The sequence below is a fragment of the Oncorhynchus tshawytscha genome, linkage group LG02, assembly GCF_018296145.1.
Source record: "Oncorhynchus tshawytscha isolate Ot180627B linkage group LG02, Otsh_v2.0, whole genome shotgun sequence".
Taxonomy (NCBI): Eukaryota; Metazoa; Chordata; class Actinopteri; order Salmoniformes; family Salmonidae; genus Oncorhynchus; species Oncorhynchus tshawytscha.
Genome location: NC_056430.1, coordinates 42,151,947 through 42,177,148, shown reverse-complemented (window position 1 = coordinate 42,177,148; position 25,202 = coordinate 42,151,947). Strand labels below are relative to the sequence as shown.

At 43.1% G+C, this 25,202-nt stretch overlaps 1 long non-coding RNA gene across 1 annotated transcript; it reads left to right on the top strand.

Annotated features, from left to right (window-relative positions):
• The first annotated feature begins 15,835 nt into the window (after positions 1–15,835).
• Positions 15,836–23,203, top strand: LOC112214828. The gene is made up of 2 exons (XR_002948161.2): positions 15,836–15,916; positions 22,378–23,203. It is a non-coding gene; the product is annotated as an uncharacterized LOC112214828 (long non-coding RNA).
• Positions 23,204–25,202: the final 1,999 nt, after the last annotated feature.

Below are 25,202 nucleotides of genomic sequence, written 5' to 3'. Positions count from 1 at the left end.
CATTTGACAACGGGTATCCCTACAAGGCAATGCATTTTTTGAAATGTAATTATCTGTACTCACCTTGGCATTACGGCACATTTCAGGTTGTTATTGTAAAAGAGAACGTGTCCTCTAGTCAAATAAGGGAAACAATTAATAAACAGAGACACACTGTAAAATGAAAGGGTGTGGAACCCACAATCATCACACAATCTTGTGGGATGCTCTGCAAGTCAAGGGCCACAAAAACAAAAACAAACAAAAAAAGATCAACATTACACCAGTAGGGTGGGATCCAAAACATAGATATAGGACCAACATCACACACTGTACAGATGTCAGGGTGTAAATACACAACCATAGAATTCAAATGTCTATGTTAGATACAACATGCAGGCCTGTAAAGCCTCGATCCAGCCGGGTACTTTTTAAACCATCTTTCAGTTATTATTACCATTAACACACTGAAAAGATCTCTCTGCAGAGACTCATTTAATCTGCAGGGAATCATATATTTTAGGCTCTACTGTTCTCTGATTAAAGCGGTGCTGTGGGCAGCCCTAATCCCTCTATGAGGTTCAATTGCTTTTTTATCGCTCTGTCTGCCGTACTGGAAACACACATTGGATACAGTAAATACAGGGCAGCAGGTCTCCCCTCAGCAGGGGAAATGTCGGCCTTGCTGTGGCTTACTGTAATTTAAAAGTGAGTAAAAAGGTCAGTGTTGGAATGAGGTCTACCGTGCCGTGGCCTGCAGCCCTGTGGTAGTAGACAGGGGATTACTCACTCACTGTATCGGCTGTGTGTGTGTGTGTGTGTGTGTGTGTGTGTCACAGGAGGCTGCTGAGGGGAGGACGGCTCATAATAATGGCCGGAATGGAGCAAATGGAATGGCATCAAACACCTGGAAACCATGTGTTCGAGGTATTTGAACCCATTCCAACTATTCCACTCCAGCCATTACCATGAGCCTGTTCTCCCCAGTTAAGGTGCCACCAACCTGTGGTATGTGTGTGTGTGTGTGGGCACCCTAGCCAACTCATCCCTAATGGCTGGCTGTGGGATGCATTCAGAGGACCATGAAGTCACTCCCTCCAAGTGTGAGGTTATAATGGGTTAGTGCACGGCGTAAAGGTATGCTGATGGATGTCCTATATGTTCACATTCCTACACAACAGGTGTACAGCTATTTAGATAGGAGAATGACATCAGAAAATGTATTTACAAGAAACCCACACATATGTTGTTCATCCTGGAGGATCAACAGTGTATCACAGCCAAACGAGAAAAACTAAAGCTCTATTTAACTGAATAAAAAGTGATACATTCTGCAAATTAATTCTTCCCAGCACTCGCTGGTCCAGCTAACCACACGGTGACAGTCACAGAGCCACACAACCACGTATCAATGCCACATCCTACTACACAAGCTTCGTTATTTATTTTTTTAGCAAATATTACTTAAACTTTGCATTGTTGGTTAAGGGCTTGTGAGTAAGCATTTCACGGTAAGTCCTACACCTGTTGTATTCGGCGCATGTGACAAATACAATATGATTTTACATACAAACAGGATACACCTCCCTCCGCACCACACCACAGCTGGTACCATTCTGAGGAGGACAGACAGGCAGCAGGTAAGCTGCAAGAACATGCTGCAAAACATAACGCGAGTGTGGACATTTCCCCAAGCATTAGTGTGTGTGTGAGTGTGTGTGTGTGGGTGCAAGCTGTAGTTTACACAATGAGATTCAGTAGCATGCTCCACTTTGTGCTACTGCAGATGGGTAAGGGACCCAGCTGCTCTCTGTTCTTATGGGATTGGGAGACACTCCCAAAGTGATCCTCAGACAAGACTTTGCATTTTGTTGTCTTGTTATGTTATATTTTGTTTGTGTCAGGGATTCGTTTGTCCGCTCAGTTATAAAATACCTCATTTTTATAACCTACAGAAAGCGGCTGCAGTTTTGAGTATACTTCTACTTTTGAATCCTAGGTTGAGATTTCCATGTCTGTTACTTGCTCAAATATTTTGTTCTTAAGTCAGTGTGTTGATGGAGCCAGGCACGATTAAGTATAGAATAAAATGTGTTTTTGAAGAGGTACAAAAAATGCATGCTCTGGATAAGAGCATCTGCTAAATGACTTAAATGTAAACACGTAGGAATTCTCTCTGAGTGTTGTAGCTCGTATAACGGTCATGCTAATAGTATTCTTTAAAATGTGTCATTAATGTTTGTCCCACGTATTGATTTCCTGTGACCTTTTACTTTCTCCATTTCAAATAACAGATGAAACGATTCTTAATACAGTGCAATAGTAATATAAATCATCCTGCAATTTATCTGGCAAGAATAAATACGTGTGTACTGCATTCTTCTGTTTACTGATGGGTGTTCATTGTGTGTGTGTGTGTGTGTGTTTGGTGTTAAACATATTACTTCTCACAACGCCACCACTGCTGTTTCACCTTTAAAATATATATTTTTTAAATTAGATTTGATATGTGACCTCTCAAACAAAACTAGATAAAAGACCAGAGCAGAGAGAACATAGACTAATTTAAATAATATATTATATTCTATTGTATCGATCTGTGTTTTTCTAGAAATACCTTCTGGTCCGTAAAATATAGAGAAGCAGTATAAGAGAGAGCCTGAGGCTATTGTTTCAGGGAGCCCAGAAGAACAATTAAACCATCTTTACCAGCGGGCACATCTTCCTGAAACACATTCCGCACCTCCCAAAGTGCAGGTAAAACACAATCACTGGAAAACCTTTGAACTCTGAAAGTGTCCACTTTCATATCACTGAGTTTAAGGTGGGTCCGGGGAGCAGAATGCCTGCAGAACTGAGCCACTTAAATCTATTTTTCTATTTTTGAGTGTATTTTCATTTCTCTTGTGTGTCTTAAATGTGGATGAGCTCTATCATGGCTCTGTACAGTCTCTCTCAACATCAGAGGCGTCATGCCCGTAGGGGGCATAAAGGCACGTGCCCCCTCAGATTTGTCCTGTTTTAAAACATTTCAGATGTTCAATGATTTACTAAACTTCATTTTTAAGCCCACGTTTTATCATAATTACTTTAAAAAGGTATGTTAGCTGTATTTTGGAGAGGGGGCACACTGACTGGACCAGGCAAAGAGTACCCTCCCCCTATTCTCCCTATAAAGTGGTTCCTTCCAATGTGCACCATGGAGTAAAACACATAGCATTCTCAATTTATAGCTGCCAGTGATGAGCAGAACTCGAAGGAGGTATGTTTCTAAATTAATAATTTAATCATAATGCAGCCTATTGATTCCTTCTTGATGAATAAATACAAATAAAATGTTTTGTTGTTTCTCTGTAATACTAGCCACCTAGCCATTTTATGAAGTTGGCTTTAGCTAGCCAGCTAGATAGGTTCCCAATCTCCCAACCATCATAACTAGCTACCAAGCCATTTCAAGCTTTCAATCTAATTAGAGTAGCTTGTCTAACTATCATAGCTGGCATGCCTGCTGGCAAGGTTGCTAGACTTTAGAAAAGCAAGCAATTACTAAATGTATTGAGTAAGACACATTCCTTTCAATATTTTACCCAGATTTTAGCAGAGATGCAAAGAAACAGGAGGATACAGACAGCTCAAGAGATATGCTTAGATACGCAGACAAATAATTGATTTAAATGTAATCTGGCATTTTATGGTAATAGCATGATATTTGTGTATTATTTATGATGCCATGACGTGCCTGTTTTGATAATGTGTGTTATCCCATGTACTGCATTATACTTTAGATATAATATCCTATTTTTAGGCATGTTAGTGCAGTATATTGAGAAGTGTAATTTACAACATTCAGAATAACACCCTCATTAAAACTACAATTGAACAGTCAAAATGGTAACTTATATAACCGTTGCAGAAAAGTATACATAAAATTAGGCATAATGATCGATTATGGCTTTCGATTGCAGGAAAAAGCTATTTCAAGTGTTTGACAAATGCAAAATTCCCCAGAACCCTTTTTGGTTCCAGAGGGTTCTGCCTGGAACCAAAAAGGGTTCTTCAAAGGGTTCTCCTATGGGGGCAGCCAAAGAACCATTTTAGGTTCTAGATAGCACCTTTTTTTCCCGAAGAGATCAAAAATAAGTAAGGTAAAATCAACTCGGGGCTATGCATTCTATGGAAAATAATGAACAACATGGACGCTGTGTTCCACAAACTCACCTTCCACGGAATTGCATTATTTTCCAGAGTACACATAGAGCCCCGAGTTGATTGTCACTTTTATGCCATGGTAATCATTGTTGGTTTGCTTCCTGTCTTTAAGTTTGGGGTGGGTTTTTCTTTTGTTTGCCTCTCCTTGGGCAAATGTATTAGGTGCTCATGATGGGGGTCTTTCAGGTTCTAGTTGTTGTTACAACTGGAACTTTCAGCAGACACATCCATGAGTGTCTTTCAGAACTCCTCCTAAAACCCCACCGGTTTCATTTTGGTTGATGGTCAGTGACTCTTTGTTACTTCCCCGTACAGTTTGAGCGACATTTTTGGTTTTCTTGCTGGGGAACGTAATAACAGGTAAGACATTTAAAGTGCTTAGTACAGTCCGTAAGTAACGCCACTCACTATTGTAGCTGTATAGTCTGTTGTTGGTCTTGGCTACCTTAATGTTCCGGTTGGCTAGCTAGTGCTCACTCATGTGACTGCTAGCACTGTCCTGAAAAAAGTCACGAGGCCCTACAATATTTGTTTTTTTCTTAGTAGTGAGAAACCTCGGGAGCAGGCAATGTCAAAAAGTAATCTTTAAACATGTACTTTTCTTAAATGTAGTTTTGTAATTGACTAAAACAAGCAGACAAAAATAAAATTGTGTTTGAAAAAGGCCAAATATTTGCTGTGAGCCAATGGGGTAATCTAGGTAACCACAGGTTGTTTTCCCCACAAGCGGGGGGAAACAAACATCTGCTATCTGAGCAGCTAACCAATCGCTGCAGCTGTACATAGTCTATCGGTAAATAGCCCACCCAACTTTACCTACCTCATCCCCATACTGTTTATATTTATTTACTTTTCTGCTCTTTTGCACACCAGTATCTCTACCTGTACATGACCATCTGATCATTTATCACTCCAGTGTTAATCTGCAAAATTGTAATTATTCGCCTACCTCCTCATGCCTTTTGCACACAATGTATATACTCTTTTTTTTCCTACTGTGTTATTGACTTGTTCATTGTTTACTCCATGTGTAACTCTGTGTTGTCTGTTCACACTGCTATGCTTTATCTTAGCCTACCTGGTTAAATAAAGGTGAAATATATATATATTTTTTTAAAACATGTTCTATTTTTGAGCTGCTTTTGAAAGCAACATTCGAATAGAAAACATTACTGGCATTGTTGAATTCAATTTTCATAATAGCAAGCTTGGACTGCTGGTTTGGTTACCAAGGCAACTACTGTAGCTATCTAGTAAACTTGCTAGCTACTTCAGTGGCAAATGAACACATTTCTAGTGGCAAATGTGTTAAATTATAGCAAATGAACACATTTCTAGTGGCAAATGTGTTAAGTTATAGCCATGGTATAAAAGGGACAATCAACTCGAGGCTCTATGCATACTCTGGAAAATACTGCAACTCTGTGGAAGTTTACAAACTCCGTTGAATCCAACAAACCTTCCACATCGTTCATTATTTCCCATAGAATGCATAGCCCCTCGTTAATTATCCCTTACTTAATTAGCTACTGAGGAAGATAAATATCCAGAAGATGGGCTAGATCTTATTATAGTATTGCTTATTTACACATTAGAAAACAAACGTTTGATTAAACCACGAGGTGGCCTCTGTTATTTGTGGAAGATGTTGGAACAAAGGAGACCACAGCCCACTCACGCACTGGTCTCCACAGGCAATGTTTATGTCGAGGACATCCTTTCATGCCATTAACTTTGTTGTTTCTGTTCCTGTTTTCTCCAATATTCCCTCGTTTCATAGCTATGAATACCTTCACAAATACTTTTTTTGTTGGACACAATGCTGGGGATAATTAGGGAGCATTGTGCATGACAATGGAAGACAGAGTGCAAACTCTGGGAGGGAATAAGCTCATTTCATGGTGGAAAGGATGGGTTGTGCTCTGCAGTGTTAGACAAAAAGAGTGAGCGAGATGGTGACAGAGAGAGGGCAGCAGAGTAAGGCTCAGAATTAACTTTCATTCCTCTCCAGCGATGGCTTGATACTGATTGAGGGAGGCAGCATCATTAGAATACGATACAGGCCCAGCATGAGGTCCTCACTAAACATACACAACTCTCTCAGTGATTTCTCCTAATATATCCGTCCCAAAACAAGCTTCCCAATATCATTTATTATTTTCAAAGGAAGTCAGCGGAAACTCGAGCATGGATGCCAGATGAGAGAATTCCAACTCGACAGCTCTGAATATTTGAGTCTCCAGATTCTCCATGCAACATTTAGCATCCCTGTGTTTGAAGACACCTAAATGAATCAGAAGATGTGTATTAATTTAACACTCAACTGACTTGCTCCACCTATTGGTGACTTGTTAAAATGTCACACGGTACTGCACTGAGGACACTTAACTGATTAAAACCAGGGCCCGATTTCCTAATAGCGATGGAAAGGGAACTTAGGTTTATGAGTGTTTTTAACAATGCATCTTTCTTACAACGGCCGAAGATGCAACATGCATTTCCCAAAATGACCCGCAGTGAGAGCAGTCGCTTAGTGCATCTATACTGATAGGATTGAAAGAAAGAGAGCGCAGGTCCTGGATCACCTTTCTTCATTCAAATATTTCCTTAACATTATAATTATTTCACAATACTGATAACAGATCAGCTCCTAGGGAGATATTACCACCTACGCATTTATTTTAGGGAGATTGCAAAATACAAAACATTAAAACACCTTCCTAATATTTAATTCCACAGGTATGCTGGCCCATGTTGACTCCAATGCTTCCTACAGTTGTGTCAAGTTGGTTGGATGTCCTTTGGGTGGTGGACCATTCTTGATAAGGGATACTCATGAACATGAAAAACCCAGCAGCGTTGCAGTTCTTGACACAAACCGTTGAGCCTGGCACCTACAGTACTGTACTACCTTATCCTGTTCAAAAGGCACTTAAATCTTTTGACTTGCTCATTCACCCGCTGAATGGCACACAAACACAATCCATGTCTCAAGGCTAGACTATGTTGAAGATACCACTTTAGCGACCTCTACCTAATAATTATCATCAAAAACAAACATTACCATCACAATAAACAAAAATGTGAGGCAACAGTCAGAAAGTATATTTGGCATGACAGCCAATGTTCATTATTTTTACCATACTATTAACATATTTATCCCATAAACCCATCCTCTAACACCAAACATTTTCATTTTGTTCTGTAGTTAGGTAACTTCCACTTCTTCGACAGACTCTGGCCAGACTGAATTTTTCTAAACTCTTCGTCTTCTTCAAAGTAAGCGGTGTCTGTTTCACAATGGAGTCTTCAACCGCAAGGGGGCATTGCATTTTCACTCCGTTGTAGATGGTCCCCATTCAAATGAATGACATCTGGCTCAACGTAACGGAGTGCTTCTGGTTAATGTGAATGAGGCATTCAATTACGAGTGTTTTCAAGTGCAATGTTATAACAATGTTTTGGGGAAACAGCTCTGAGATTTAACAATGCTACTACAAAGGTTCTAAAGTTTAATTTAGCTTTAAGATGCTTTTGGGAAACCGGGCCCAAATTGGGATGGTTGCTTTCGACTATATCAACTTCAATTTGAGTGTGCACATTTCTAAATCAACTTCATTTTGAGCATAGAAATGTATTACATTGAGATTTGCAGGGTTGCCAATGGAACAAATATGTTTCTTAAAATGTTTGTGGTGGCAACTCATGCCTACTTTGAAACATCTTCTTAACCTAAAGCTGATTTCCCTTAAAATAAGGGAGAGCTGTGTTCTTTCTTATCAGTTGCTAAGCTTAAAGTGTATTTCTAAGATGGCGCCGACAGATATGGCAGCTCTGCTTCTAACTCAGAAGCAACTTTGCAATATTGACTTTTTTTGTGTTATGTCTTACATTATTAGCCAATAATTGTTTTTGTGTTATTACATACAGCCGGACAGAACGTTTGGATAGCAGAGCGGTGGTAACTCACCAGCATTACGACCAGGAATATGACTTTCCCCAATTGGATCCTTTGTTCGTACCCCCCAGTGCAATTGAACTTATTCCAGAGGTTGCCCCAAAACACAGCCAGCAGAGAAGAGGTATTCAGAGTGAACTTCTAGCCCGACTCAGGAGGCGTACACACCATCTACCACTTCCAAGTTTATTACTCGATAATGTTCAGTCTCTGAATAATAAAGTAGACGAGCTCAGGGCGAGGATCTTCTTCCAGAGAGACATCGGGGATTGTAACATACTCTGTTTCACGGAAACATGGCTCTCTCTGGATATACAGTCCCCGTCCATACAGCCAGTTGGGTTGTCAGTACATCGCACAGACAGGAATAAAGAACTCTCCGCGAAGAAGGCGGGGGTGTATGTTTCATGATGAACTACTCATGGTGTGATTGTGATAACATATAGAAACTCAAGTCCTTTTGTTCACCCGACCTAGAATACCTCACAATCAAATGCCGACCGTATTACCTCCCAAGAGAATTCTCTTCGGTTATAGTCACAGGGTGTATATTCCCCCTCAAGCCGATATACAACGGCCCTCAAAGAACTACACTGGACTTTATGCAAACTGGAAAGCACATATCCTGAGGGTGCATTTATTGTAGTTGGGGATTTTAAGAAAGCAAATTTGAGGAAAATGCTACTGAAGTTCTACCAACACATTGAATACTCACTCTGGAAAAACATTAGACCACTGCTACTCAACTTTTCGAAAAGCCTACAAGGCCCTCCCCCGCCCTCCCTTTGGCAAATCTGATCACAACTCCCTTTTGCTCCTCCCTTCCTATAGGCAGAAACCCAAACAGGAAGTATCCGTGCTAAGGTGTATTCAACGCTGGTCTGACCAATCGGAATCCATGCTTCAAGATTGTTTTGATCACACTGACTGGGATATGTTCCGGGTAGCTTCTGAGAATAACATTGACGAATACACGCATATGGTTGCTGAGTTCATCAGAAAGTGTACAGGAGATGTTATACCCACTGTGACTATTAAAACCTACCCAAGATGGCAGCATTTGCACAAAACTGAAAGCGCAAACCATCTCATTTAACCATGGCAAGAGGACTGGGAATATGGTTGATGTCACGCCCTGGTCTAAGTATTTTGTGTTTTTCTTCATGTATTGGGTCAGGCCAGGGTGTGGCATGGGGTTTTTGTATTGTGGTGTGTTTTGTCTTGGGGTTTTGGTGTGTATTAGGATTGTAGCTAGTGGGGTTATCTAGCAAAGTCTATGGCTGTCTGGAGTGGTTCTCAATCAGAGGCAGGTGTTTATCGTTGTCTCTGATTGGGAACCATATTTAGGCAGCCATATTCTTTGAGTTTGTCGTGGGTGATTGTCCTTAGTGTCTTTGTTCCTGTCACTGTGTTAGTTGACACAAGTATAGGCTGTTTCGGTTTTCGTTACGTTTATTGTTTTGTAGTGTTTTGTGTGCATTCGTGTTACGTTTGTTTTATTAAACATGGATCGCAATCTACACGCTGCATTTTGGTCCGACTCTCCTTCACACCTAGAAAACCGTTACAGAATCACCCACCACAACCGGACCAAGCAGCGTGTCAACAGGCAGGAGCCGCAGGAGAGGCAACAGAGGCAGCAGCAACAGGAGCAGCAGCAACTACAGTGGGAGAGACTGCACTACTTGGAGAAATGGACTTGGGAGGAGATTCTAGACGGGAAAGGACCCTGGGATCAGCCTGGAGATTATTGTCGCCCCAAAGCCGAGCTGGAGGCAGCAAAAGCAGAGAGGCGGCATTATGAGGAGCTAGCACGGCAGAGCGGATGGAAGCCTGTGAGTCAGCCCCAAAAATTTCTTGGGGGGGGGCTCAGGGAGAGTGTGGCAGAGTCAGGAGTCAGACCTGAGCCAACTCTCCCTGTTGATCGTGAGGAGCCAAGGAGGAGACCAGAATCAGAGCCGGTGTTGGAGGTGAGCGAAACAGAGACTGTGAAGGAGTTAATGGGGAAATTGGAGGAGAGAGAAATGAGGGAGTTGCTGTGTTGGTGCTTTTTGCATGGAATTCGCCCGACGGAACGTGTCGGGGATTTGATGGCACCTGGGTTAGCGCTCCATACTCGTCCTGAGGTGCGTGTTAGTCGGCTGGTGAAGTTGGTGCCAGCCTCACGCACCAGGCCTCCTGTGCACATCCCTAGCCTTGCACGTCCTGTGCCAGCACTGCTCTCAAGATCTCCAGTACGCCTTCACGGTCTAGCCCATCCTGTGCCACCTCCACACTCCAGCCCTCCGGTAACAGCTCCCCGCACCAGGCTTCCTGTGCGTGTTCTCGGTTCAGTACCACAAGTACCAGCACCACGCATCAGGTCTACAGTGCGCCTCGCCTCTCCAGCGCTGCGGGAGCCTTTCTCCTCTACAGCGCTGCTGGAGTCTCCCGCCTGTTCAGCGCAGCCAGAGCTTCTCTCCTCTCCTGCGCTGCCGGAGTCTCCCGCCTGTTCAGCGCTGCCGGAGCTTTTCTCCTCTACAGCGCTGCTGGAGTCTCCCGCCTGTTCAGCGCAGCCAGAGCTGCCAGCCTGCATGGAGAAGCCAGAGCTGCCAGCCGGCATGGAGCAGCCAGAGCTGTCAGTCTGCAGGGAGCAGCCAGAGCTGTCAGTCTGCACGGAGCTGTCAGTCTGCAAGGAGCTGTCAGTCTGTAAGGAGCTGCCAGTCTGCACGAAGCTGTCAGTCTGCAAGGAGCTGTCAGTCTGCATGGAGCAGTCAGAGCTGTCAGTCTGCATGGAGCAGCCAGAGCTGTCAGTCTGCAAGGAGCTGCCAGTCTGTAAGGAGCTGTCAGTCTGCAAGGAGCTGCCAGTCTGCAAGGAGCTGCCAGTCTGCACGGAGCTGCCAGTCTGCACGGAGCTGCCAGTCTGCACGGAGCTGTCAGTCTGCAAGGAGCTGTCAGTCTGCAAAGAGCTGCCAGTCTGCACGGAGCTGTCAGTCTGCAAGGAGCTGTCAGTCTGCATGGAGCTGCCTGAGCTGTCAGTCTGCATGGAGCAGCCAGAGATGTCAGTCTGCATGGAGCAGCCAGAGCTGTCAGTCTGCATGGAGCAGCCAGAGCTGCCAGTCTGCATGGAGCAGCCAGAGATGTCAGTCTGCAAGGAGCTGTCAGTCTGCATGGAGCAACCAGAGCTGTCAGTCTGCATGGAGCAGCCAGAGATGCCAGTCTGCAAGGAGCTGCCAGTCTGCACGGAGCTGCCAGTCTGCACGGAGCTGTCAGTCTGCAAGGAGCTGCCAGTCTGTAAGGAGCTGCCAGTCTGCACGGAGCCGCCAGAGCTGCCAGTCTGTAAGAAGCCGCCAGAGCTGTCAGCCTACATGGAGCAGCCAGAGCCGCCAGTCAGCGTGGAGCAGCCAGAGCCGCCAGTCAGCATGGAGCAGCCAGATCTTTCAGTCTGCCAGGATCCGCCAGTCAGCCAGACTCTTCCAGATCCGCCAGACTCTTCCAGATCCGCCAGTCAGCCAGACTCTTCCAGATCTGCCAATCAGCCAGACTCTTCCAGATCTGCCAATCAGCCAGACTCTTCCAGATCTGCCAATCAGCCAGACTCTTCCAGATCTGCCAGTCAGCCAGACTCTTCAAGATCTGCCAGTCAAGCACTCTTCCAGATCTGCCAGTCAACCAGACTCTTCCAGATCTGCCAGTCAACCAGACTCTTCCAGATCTACCAGTCAACCAGACTCTTCCAGATCTGCCAGTCAACCAGACTCTTCCAGATCTGCCAGTCAACCAGACTCTTCCAGATCTGCCAGTCAGCCAGAACTGCCAGTCGGCCAGGATCTGCCAGTCGGCCAGGATCTGCCAGTCGGCCAGGATCCGCCAGGATCCGCCAGATCCGCCAGTCAGCCAGGATCTGCCAGATCCGCCAGTCAGCCAGGATCTGCCAGTCAGCCAGGATCTGCTGAAACCACCAGCCAGCCAGGATCTGGTAGATCTACCTACCTGCCTGAGCTTTCTCTCACTCCCGAGCTTTCTCTCACTCCCGAGCTTTCTCTCACTCCCGAGCTTTCACTCCCCTCACTCCCAGCTTCCCCTCACTCCCGAGCTTCCCCTCACTCCCGAGCTGCCTCAGTCCCGAGCTGTCCTTCAGTCCCGATCTGCTCCTCAGTCCAGTGGGTTTCTGGGTGAGGACTACTAGGCCATGGTCGGCGGCGAGGGTGGACTATCCAGGGACGCGAGGAGAGGGGACTAAGACATTAACTGAGTGGGTTCCACGTCCCGCGCCGGAGCCACCACCATGGACAGACGCCCACCCGGACCCTCCCTATTGTTTTGAGGTGCGTTCAGGAGTCCGCACCTTAGGGGGGTTCTGTCACGCCCTGGTCTAAGTATTTTGTGTTTTTCTTCATGTATTGGGTCAGGCCAGGGTGTGGCATGGGGTTTTTGTATTGTGGTGTGTTTTGTCTTGGGGTTTTGGTGTGTATGTATTGGGATTGTAGCTAGTGGGGTTATCTAGCAAGGTCTATGGCTGTCTGGAGTGGTTCTCAATCAGAGGCAGGTGTTTATCGTTGTCTCTGATTGGGAACCATATTTAGGCAGCCATATTCTTTGAGTTTGTCGTGGGTGATTGTCCTTAGTGTCTTTGTTCCTGTCGCTGTGTTAGTTGACACAAGTATAGGCTGTTTCGGTTTTCGTTACGTTTATTGTTTTGTAGTGTTTTGTGTGTATTCGTGTTACGTTTGTTTTATTAAACATGGATCGCAATCTACACGCTGCATTTTGGTCCGACTCTCCTTCACACCTAGAAAACCGTTACAGTTGAATACAAACAGTGTAGTTATTCCCTCCGACAAAGTGGAGTTGCAATTCAACGGCTCAGACACGAGACATATAGTACCAGTCAAAAGGGTTTTTCTTTATTTTGACTATTTCTACATTGTAGGATAATAGTGAAGACATCAAAACTATGAAATATCCCATATGGATTCATGTAGTAGCCCAAACATTGTTAAACAGATCAATATATATTTTAGATTCTTCAAATTAGCCACTCTTTGCCTTGATGACAGCTTTGCACACTCTTGGCATTCCCTCAACCAGATTCATGAGGTTGTCACCTGGAATGCATTTCAATTAACAAGTGTGCCGTGATAAAATATATTTTGTGGAATTTCTTTCCTTCTTAATGCGTTTGAGCCAATCCGTTGTGTTGTGAAAAGGTATGGTGGCCGACGTGAGTAAGACATTGAAGCGTGTTAACCCTCGTAAGGCATCCCTAGTCGCATCCCAAGAGCATGCAGATAAGCTGGTTGGAGTGTTTACGGACATATTCAATCTCTCCCTATCCCAGTCTGCTGTCCTCACATGCTTCAAGATGTCCACCATTGTTTCCTGTACCCAAGCAAAGGTAATGGAACTAAATGACTATCGCCCCCGTAGCACTCAATTCTGTCATCATGAAGTGCTTTGAGAGACTAGTCAAGGATCATATCACCTCACCTGACACCCTAGACCCACTTCAATTTGCTTACCGCCCCAATAGAGCCACAATCGATGCAATCACCATCGCACTGTACACTGCCCTATTCCATCTGGACAAGAGGGAACACCTATGTAAGAATGCTGTTCATTGGCTTTTGCTCAGCAGTCAACACCATAGTACCCTCCAAGCTCCTTCTTAAGCTCAGGGCCCTGGGTCTGAACCCTGCCCTGTGCAACTGGGTCCTGGACTTCCTGATTGGCTGCCCCTATGTGGTGAAGGTAGGAAACAAAACCTCCACTTCGCTGATCCTAAACACAGGGGCCCCACAAGGGTGTGTGCTCAGCCCCCTCCTGTACTCCCTGTTCACACACGACTGCGTGGCCACGCACGCCTCCAACTCAATCACCAAGCTTGCAGATGTCACAACAGTAGTAGGCCTACTGGGAGGAGGTGAGGGCCCTGGGAGAGGGCCCCGGTGCCAGGAAAATAACCTCTCACTCAACGTCAAACAAAACAACGGAGCTGATAGTGGGCCTCAGGAAATAGCAGAGGGAGCACACCCCTATCCACATCGACGGGTCCGCAGTGGAGAAGGTGGAAAGCTTACAATTCCTCGGCATACACATCACTGACGATCTGAAATGGTCCACCCACACAGACAGTGAGGTGAAGAAGGTGCAACAGCGCCTCTTCAACTTCAGGAGGCTGAAGAAATTTGGCTTTGTCCCTAAAACCTTCAAACTTTAACAGATGCATAATTGAGAGCATAATGTCGGGCTGTATCACCACCTAGTACAGCAACTGCATCGCTCGCAACCGCAGGGCTCTACAGAGGGTGATGCCTTCCAGGACACCTACAGCACCCAATGTCACAGGAAGGCCAAAAAGATAATCAAGGACATCAACCACCCGAGCCTGTTCACCCAGGTATCATCCAGAAGGCGAAGTCAGTACAGGTGCATCAAAGCTGGGACTGAGAGGCTAAAAAACAGCTTCTATCTCAAGGCCATCAGACTGTTAAATAGATATCACTATCCGGCTTCCACCAGGTTACTCAACCTTGCACCTTAGAGGCTGCTGCATTATATACATAGACATGGAATCACTGGCCACTTTAATAATGGAACACTAGTTATTTTAATAATGTTTATATACTGCTTTACTCATCTCATATGTATATACTGTACTCTATTCTACTATATTTTTGTCATTTCCACTCCGACAATGCTCAATCTAATATTTATATATTTCTTAATTCCATTCTTTTACTTTTAGATTTGTGTGTACTGCTGCGAATTGTTAGATCCTAGCTCCAACAGTGCAGTAGTAACACAAGCATTTTGCTATACCCGCAATAACCCCTGCTAAATATGTGTATGTGACCAATTAAATTTGATTTGATTTATGTGTGAGAGCAGAGCCATACTCTGGCATTGATTGCTCTGCCTGCAGACTTTCTCAGTGGATGAGTGAGTTAGTCCCATGTCTACTGGTATTGATTTAAACTAAACCTTTTTCTCTGTTCCTCCTTGATCTAGTCTAGACAAAGTGTTTGTCTTGTGTTCTTTTTGGTTGTTTTAGTCTTTCCCTCAAATCTGCGTTTGCTTGTTTTTTCCCATCGCCCCCATGAAAGTACTTTTGAAACTTTTTTCAAGCGTGAAAATAAAATTGGTATGAAAATGATGAATTCATTCGAGATTTGCAGGGGGTTACTAAGACATAAATGCAAAGGATGTACAAAATGTAAAGTTGCCAAATCTATGATCAATGTATATGTACATAATATTCAATATTCTGCCTAGATCAGCTTAACTGTATAACAGACTCAGATTGTGGGTCTCGACATGTCAACACAAGGCCTTTTCAGAATCGAATCATGGGTATATTAGTCAAATTATTAACGATTATTAGAGACTGCACCTCTCATGATGCACTGCAGTATGTTACTATGAGATGGGATTAAATTCCGTCACTCATCAGCAAAAACACTCCCTGACAAGCCAAAGTGCATTCCCCTGTGAGCTGCTTCAGTATTTCCACTATCGCTTTGAGCCCTGAGTGTTGGTTTTATACGTGTTCAAGATTCTGGAACAGCTGCCAATTGGACAAATACACTTTTCAAACTACTGTGCCGAGCTGTACTGCGCTAGCCAGGTTACGTAATCCACCATCATTTCCGAAGCCAATCTGTCAAGGACAATGTGAAAATAAAATATCCAAATCAGCGAGGTACAGCGGCGATTGGCACGGTAAGAGTATACGAGTATGGGATCAGTTGCAGCGAGGGGAGTGGATGCTCTGGCTCTATTCCTATTTGGGTGAGCTGTTGTAACTTCTCAAGGTTTCTGCTCCGTTCTGCGTTGAACTGTGATGTTATTGCATTTCATGGACTTCTGTTATGTCCCTAACACATTGTGTTCTGGAACTGTTGCCTGTACAAATAACTTGTGTAAACAATATGATCGCTTGATCACCTCCCGCTATATAAAAAGGTAACCATTTACTCTTTGAGCTCCTTCCATGAATGAGATTCGAGAGGGATCTACCTTGCAGCTGTTGTATTAAAGATTCCCTATCATACTTGAAATTAGTCTCTGCCTAACCTTTAGATCGAGTCTTCCACAACATTTTGGGGTTCAATTTGGCAGAACTATTTCCCTATAATAATGAATCTGGCTGAATAACATTGACCAATGGGAGCACAGGGGTTCGTGTCTCCAATAGTAGGGATTGGTTTTCCTACAATCACGTGAATACTGTTGGATCAGTATATAAATAGGGATTGGTTTCTCTACACTTGCAGGTGAATTCTGTTGGGTCAGTATAAAAACTGTTGGGTCAGTATATACTGTATATACAATAGATTTGTACACAGAGGTTTAAGGAAGTGAGAAGGATTGATTATGTCTAATGAAGTTGGTAAAATATACAGTTTTTAACATTATTAGCAGGGATTGGATAACCCACAAGAAAGTAAACAGTCGAATTATGTATCCGTAGGAATTGGTCGGCCAACAATTGAATATATTGGTAGTAGGAATTGGTTTGCCTGCATGAGAGGAGACAGTTGAAGGTAATAACAGAAATCTGACTAATAGTTTGGTTGGTAATAGGACAGGTTGAGAATAGAGAGGAAGTGATAGACAAGTGGTCGGATAGAATTGTGTCTATTAAGAGACGCGGTTGGATAAAGAAAGATCGAGTTGTATGTGTGTATACGTGTATGGGTTACTAGATGTGTATAGGTTACTAGATGTGTATAGGTTACTAGATGTGTATGGGTTACTAGATGTGTATAGGTTACTAGATGTGTATGGGTTACTAGATGTGTATGGGTTACTAGATGTGTATAGGTTACTAGATGTGTATGGGTTACTAGATGTGTATGGGTTACTAGATGTGTATAGGTTACTAGATGTGTATGGGTTACTAGATGTGTATGGGTTACTAGATGTGTATAGGTTACTAGATGTGTATGGGTTACTAGATGTGTATGGGTTACTAGATGTGTATAGGTTACTAGATGTGTATGGGTTACTAGATGTGTATGGGTTACTAGATGTGTATGGGTTACTAGATGTGTATAGGTTACTAGATGTGTATGGGTTACTAGATGTGTATAGGTTACTAGATGTGCATGGGTTACTAGATGTGTATGGGTTACTAGAGATTTGGTGTAATAATACAAGAGTAAGAAGACAATTAGAAATCATGGGAGATAAACACTCCAAAATCACCAGTGAAAGTGCTGATCCGGGTGAATTTTAGACGTACGTAAGTGGGGTAGACGTACTCAGAGAAGTTCAGAGTGGTCCCCTTACGGATCATTTGATAAAGATAAGGTTAAAAGCACTGCATGACTGTCTAAAAAGGTTTGGGAATTAAAGTCTCAGACAAAGATTGGCATAGCTTCCGCCAAAAAATATAATCGCCAAGATATCATAACCTTCGTCAAGAATTTAAATACATTAAATCACTGGAACACTTTGAATCACAATGTCCCTATGGTTTTCCTCATCCTCTTTCAGTTGATGATGATGGAGATGATGATGATTTGGCCTGTTTAGGTGCTACCTATAAATATAATATGTAAACGTTGATAATTACGAAGTGATTCATCAATAGCTCTTATTCTAATTCGGACAGGCGAGATGGAGAGAGACAGGGTACTGCCACTGAACTTTGAAGAAATCACAAAGGGAGGGGCGGGTGAGCTACTCACCAATAGTGCATGAGTGGTGTGAGAAACTCCTGTCTCTAGTCTATTTGACTTTTTCTTCAATTCCTTTATGCGATAAAATGATTTCCTTATGAGTTATCAAGGGTTGTAATTAGTTTATTTTTATTTTTTTTCCTTCTGAAGAAATGTAGGTGGGCAGTAAAGCAAAGCTATTCCTACACATTCCTATGCCCTCATAGAAATGTCATTCTGTAGGTGGTTTCTGAAACTAATTAAATGTTTGTAAGAATCCATTGAGCTCTCTGGTTAGGGAGGGTTTCCTCCCCAGGGCTGAGAGAGAAAGCCCTGTTGTGTACTCCAGCCAACAACAAGCTACTCTAATAAGTGGTTGATTACTGTAACCAATTATATCAATTTCATAGTCTGTTGGCTACATATGGGGAGGGTTTTACGATTCGCCACCGACACTGTTGGGTTACCTTGGAAGCATGTATCATGGTGTGAGTCATGTGTCCAAAAAGTGAACGGTCAGTGCATGCAGAAAATGTACTACATGCACCGATTTGCCAAGAACACAATGCAGGAAAACGAGTACCCACTTCTTAGTCTTGACTACCAGCTCCCTGGGGCCCATTAGTAAAATATGCAAATTGATTTGGCAAGGCCTATGAGAACCCCAGCATCCCCACCATGTGCTATCCCAGATCTGCATCTGTTGGATGACACTATGATGAAGTACTGTATAGCTCTCTGACTAACTGTATCCGAGCTGTTCACTCACAGGCCTCCGATGCCCAGACCCTCCCAGATGACCGTCCATATTGCGATCTCCAGTCTGGAAGTTGGGTAATGGTCAGGAGGCACAACAGAGGTAAAGAACCTTTAAAACCCAGGTAGAACGGACCACATCAGATCGCCCTCACCCCCGTAACAGATGTAAAGTGCTTAGGAAAAGACACCTGGATCCACGCCTCCCACTGCAAGCAAGTAGCAGAGCAGGAAGAAGATGTTACTAGGGGCACTCTGCTCATCCTGGGACTCACAGCTATTGTGGCTGTGGGCATCCTCTGGGTGGTAGCAGACTTCGAGGCAGGTGAAAGTGCTAGTAACCTCTCCCCGACCTCTCCGCTCCAACAAGGCCCAGCTTCCACAGGGTGAAGCCAAGAAGAGCACATATGAAACCTGCCTGGACTCTGACGACCCCACAGACCTGAAGAGGGGAAAAAAAGAGGACATGAACGTGATGGGGTTTTCCCCAGGTCAAACACTTTCTTACATTTAGCTAGTAATGTCTCTGTACTACAGAATGTATCAGATTGTTAGGTTTGTGGATTGTTACTAGACAGTGCTGAGACTATGCCATTATGAGCTGTACCCCTCGGTGCTTATGAAATATTGATGTGGACCAAAGCAGGTAACCATGCTTGATTGGGTGGAGGATGAGGTGTTTTATATGAGAAGATTTTAATAATCACACCTCTCTTCCCAAGCAACCCATCACCCTGGTCTACTCTCCCCCAGGTTATGTGTTATATAGCAAATGGAACCGGTCTTCAGTTGGGGGATAGTCATTGTAAGTATAACCTTTCTGTCTACAATAACATAACCCTGCCCTTCATGTTGAGAAATGGAACATTCCACCCTAACATGTCATTAGGGATACGTTATAAACTTAAGAATGTCAGTGTGTATGCTAAACGTATACTAGCGTTCAAAACTTTGGGGTCACTTAGAAATGTCCTTGTTTTGAAAGAAAAGTACATTTTCCATCCAATAAAAAAACATCAAATTGATCAGAAATACAGTGTAGACATTGTTAATGTTGAAAATGACTATTGTAGCTGGAAACAACATATTTTTTCATGGAATATCTACATAGGCGTACAGAGGCCCATTATCAGCAACCATCACTCCTGTGTTCCAATGGCACGTTGTGTTAGCTAATCCAAGTTTATCAATTATGTTAGCACAGCTGAAAACCGTTGTCCTGATTAAAGAAGCAATAAAACTGGCCTTCTTTAGACTTGTTGAGTATCTGGGGCAAAATGGCCAGAAACAAAGACCTTTCTTCTGAAACTCGTCAGTCTATTCTTGTTCTGAAAAAAGAAAGCTATTCCATGTGAGACATTTCCAAGAAAAGATCTCGTACAACGCTGTGTACTACTCCCTTCACAGAACAGTGCAAACTGGCCCTAACCAGAATAGAAAGAGGAGTGGGAGGCCCCGGCGTACAACTGAGCAAAAGGACAAGTACATTAGAGTGTCTAGTTTGAGAACCAGACGCCTCACATGTCCTCAAATGGCAGCTTCATTAAATAGTACCTGCAAAACACCCGTCTCAACGTCAACAGTGAAGAGGCGACTCCGGGATGCTGGCCTTGTAGGCAGAGTTGCAAAGAAAAAGCCATATTTCAGACTGGCCAATAAAAATTAAATATTAAGATTGGCAAAAAACACACACTGGACAGAGGAAGATTGGAAAAAAGTGTTATGGACAGACAAATCTAAGTTCGGATCAGAAAGAAGAACATTCGTGAGACGCAGAAAAAATGTGATGATGCTGGAGGAGTGCTTGTCGCCATCTGTCAATCATGGTGGAGGCAATGTGATGGTCTGAGGGTGCTTTGCTGGTGGTAAAATGGAAGATTTGTACAGGGTAAAAGAGATCTTGAAGAAGGAAGGCTATCACTCCATTTTGGAACACCATGCCATACCCCGCGGACGGCGCTTAATTGGAGCCAATTTCCTCCAAACTTTTGAATGGTAGTGTATGTCCTCAGTAAGTGGAACTATGTATATGTGGGGGGAACACCTACTATTATCTGTCTAAAAATTGGTCAGGATCATGCTATGCTGCCTATGTTGTTCCTGCTGTGCGTACTATCCCAATACCTACAAATCACCCTTTCTCCAACTTGTATAGGAGGACCATTGCATCTTGTCCTGCAAAACATTTTTCCTCCTCTGCATTAATCCCTAATTACGTCTTGACAGTTGCACTTGATTCCATTAGAGAACTAGCAAAGAATGGGCAATGCTACTGCTATTGAAAAATGTACTGCTGAACTTGTGGCTATGCGTACTATGGTCTTACAGAATAGATTGGCTTTGGATATTCTCCTTGCATCTAAGGGAGGCACCTGTGCAGTAGCTGGTCAAGAATGCTGTACTTATATTCCAGACTCTCCTATGGGTTTTGCTGAGTCATTTGCCACTATTAGACATGTGGTTGATACTGTGGCAAAGCGAGATAACGAGTGGGGTTGGGATCTGTTTGCATATGTGAAAGCTAGCCTTTCAGAACATTGAAACTCTTGTGTTGCAATGTCTCCTGGTACTGGTTGGATTCCTTCTGCTATTGTTCTCTGTTCTCATGCCTGATGACCTTGGTGAGGAGATTGTGTGAAACAGCAGTATCCCCTCCGCACCAGATGGTCATGACCACAGAAGTCAGCTTAAAATTACCTGACGGATCTGGCCACTGTTTCATCCTTTCACCCAGATTTCCCTATCAGAGATGATAGTACCTACTGTCATCGAAATGACCCCGATCCCTATGAACCTCCCCTTTCCCCAGATTATTATTATTAAGTTACCGTTCAGGAGTTCTATTCAGATCACCCCTTTTAGTGTAAAATGAAAATGTCCTTTTTTTCCCAGGTTTTAAGTTCTGTCTGACAGCTCAGATATATCATGTATGGTGATGATTATGGTTTTCATGGCATCAAAGGGGGAATTGTGGTGGCAGAATTGGGGTGAGCTGTTGAAACGTCTTAAGGTTTATGCTCTGTTCTGATGTTAGGCATTTCATAGACTCCTGTTATGTCTGCACCGTAACACAAGACCATTGTGTTCTGGAACTGTTGCTGCATAAAATAACTGTTCCTGAGATTTATTTTATCTCCTAAATAGGACAAACACTTCAAAACCTTGATTCTTATTATTTATTTTTATTTGTTACTTTTTTTTGTGCCATTTATGAATGTGCGTTTCTCTAGGCTAGTAGTATAAAGGCCTAATTCAATATTTTATCAAATAATTTTGAAATATACATATTTCTTTTACCTAAAGGGGTTCTAAAATCAAATAGCTATGATCCCCCTTAGACTTTAAATAATTAAATTAGTCTCTGCCATATCTTTGGACCGAGTTTTTGACAACACTATACTGATTCCCCTTAGTGAGGACACTGATATCTGATACAGCAGCTTCCTCCTCATGTCCTTCAAACACAAGCTCCCTATGGTCCCTCTCTGACACACACACCAGTCCTTTAACAGAACGTCTTCTTTCATATCCCTTCTGATTAAGGAATATTGATACATCTAAGAAATTGATACTACCATCCATCTTATTAGCAACATTGTATCCAGGTCTCTCTTGAACGAGCCATTGTCATCTCAACGATACAGACTTGGCTAATTAAAGGTTAAATAAATGTATTTGATATATTATTCCATCCCATCGTCTGCTCACTGTAATATATGTGCCTCTGCTCTCTACTGTATGATTTCACTCTGGCATCTGATCTGAATGGAGACCACTACAGTATAGGCCTAGTAAATCCAATTCTTCTATCCCCCACATCTGATGCATTAGATATCGGCCCAGTCAGCAGACAGTACACAACGAAGAGCGGTTCCCTACTTCACTGTCATTCTCCACTCAGCTCAGCAGCTGCCAAGCAACCAGGCTACATACAGTACACTACAAACCAGGAGATGCAAGACCACCAACACCAGGAACATCTGGGACCAGGCTACATAAACACACCTTTAGATCTGTAGGAATGCTGTGATGTCGATGGGTGTAGAGGTGTCTGATTGGCCCATGTCTTTCACCAGTCACCTACTGACAACGCCTGGTATTGTTGAAGATTTGTGAAAATGTGCCTGTATGTGAGTACGTACAGTGTCTGTTAGTATGTTATATGCTTGTCTTCGTGTGTAAAGCATGAAGTGTGTGTGTTGCCACAATCAGGCATAAAGAGCATTGCTTTGTAGTACAACGTAGTAGCCTACATCAGGCAATTAAGAGTCTACCTGCTTTAACTACAGGCAAAATAAACTAAATCTAATGCAAATTGATGCAAGCTTTTCCTAGCTGATATAGGAAACTTGGCAACTGCCCAGTATGAAAACTGGTTCAGATGTGTGTGCATGGATCTGACACCAGAGGTTGCCTGGGGCAACATTAGGTATAAATAACTAAGGTCAGACAAGAAAAAAAATGATTTTCCTCCTAGGCAATGAGATAATTAGTTGTCAAGCTGCATTATGGGTAATTAATGTGGAAAAGTTTTATTACATATGAAACAAACCAACACCATAACAACATGTTAATTGTTATACTTCCAACTGTTGCAATGAATCAGACTAACATGGATAGCATGTTTGACTGAATCAAAGTAAACCTGAATTAAAAAGTAATTAAGAGTGAATGTAATTATTAATTAATATGCTGTGGTCACAACAAAAGGTTGTTTTCAACAAGGTTGATATAGTTTGTCTTGTCTGTTGGACTGAATAAAAAGGAAAGCTCAATCGCTCTATTTGCTGACCTACAGTTCACTGCTTATTAGTTTACCTTGAGCCTTTCTCTAGACCAATGACTGTTTAAATGAATGGACAAAGCCATTGATCAAATGACACTATTAATTCTTATGTGAAGACTCAATAGCGCATTGAAGCCAAATGAAGTCGTTTAAGATGGAGAGTAATGGAGACATTCCTTTACCTAACATGCGCAGTTTGAAGTAAACCAGGAAGGCTAGTTCAGTGTCGCCCCCTCTCATTGATTAAACAAGTTGAAGGCCGACTAGGGTACTACAGCCTGCCATTAGCAACTAAATTATCCTTAACTTCTTCTGTGTGCAAATTTAAAATAATCAGACATATACTGTGCATTTGGAAAGTGTTCAGACCTCATGACATTTTGTTACGTTACAGCCTTATTCTAAAATGAATTAAATAAAAAGAATTCAGCAATCTACACACAATACCCTATAATAACAAGACAAAAACAGTTTTTTTGATTTTTTTGCAAAAAAAAAACCAAGAAATACTTCATTTACATAAGTATTCAGACCATTCGCTATGAGGCTCAAAATTGAGCTCAGGTGCATCCTGTTTCCAATGATCATCCTTGATGTTTCTACAACTTGGAGTCCACCGGTGGTGGAAAAGGCATACACCCGTCTATATAAGGTCCCACAGTTGACAGTGCATGTCAGACCAAACACCAAGCCATGAGGTCGAAGGAATTGTCTGTAGAGCTCCAAGACAGGATTGTGTCAAGGCACAGATCTGGGGAAGGGTACCAAAAAATGTGTCCAGCATTGAAGGTCCCCAGGAACACAGTGGCCTCCATCATTCTTAAATGGAAGAAGTTAGGGTCCACCAAGACTCTTCCTAGAGCTGGCCACCAGGGAGGTGAGTAAGAACCAGATGGTCACTCTGACAGAGCTCCAGAGTTCATATGTGGAAATGGGAGAACCTTCCAGAAGGACTACCATCTCTACGGCACTCCACCAATCAGGCCTTTATGGTAGAGTGGCCAGACGGAAGCCATTCCTCAGTAAAAGGCACATGACAGCCAGCTTGGAGTTTGCCAAAAAGCACCTAAAGACTCTCAGACCATGAGAAACAAGATTCTCTGGTCTGATGAAACCAAGATTGAACTTGTTGGCCTGAATGCCAAGTGTGACGTCTGGCGGAAACCTGTCAGCATCCTACCGTTGAAGCATAGTGATGGCATCATCATGCTGTAGGGATGTTTTTCAGTGGCAGGGACTGGGAGACTAACCAGGATCGACGCAAAGATGAATGGAAACAAAGTACAGAGAGATCTTTGATTAAAAAAACCTGCTCCAGACGCTCAGGACCTCAGGGGACAAGGTTCACCTTCCAACCGGACATTGACCCCAAGCACACAGCTAAGACAACGCAGAAGTGGCTTCGGGACAAGTCTCTGAATGTCCTTGAAGGGCCCAGACAGAGCCTGGACTTGAACCAGATTTAACATCTCTGAAGACCTGAAAATAGCTGTGCATCAACACTCCCCATCCAACCTGACAGTGCTTGAGAGGATCTGCAGAAAATAATGTGAGAAACTACCCAAATACAGGTGTGCCAGGCTTGTAGAGTCATACCCAAGATGACTCTAGGTTGTAATCGCTGCCAAAGGTGCTCCAACAAAGTACTGAGTAAAGGGTCTGAATACTTATGTAAATGTGATTTTTTAATTTTTTAAAATTATTTTTATATATTTGCCAAAATGTCTAAACATCTGTTTTTGCTTTGTCATTATAGGGTATTGTGTGTAGACTGATGAGGGAAAAACAATTTCATACATTTTAGAATACGGATCTAACGTAACAAAATGTGGAAAAAGTCAAGGGGTCTGAATACTTTCCAAATGCACTG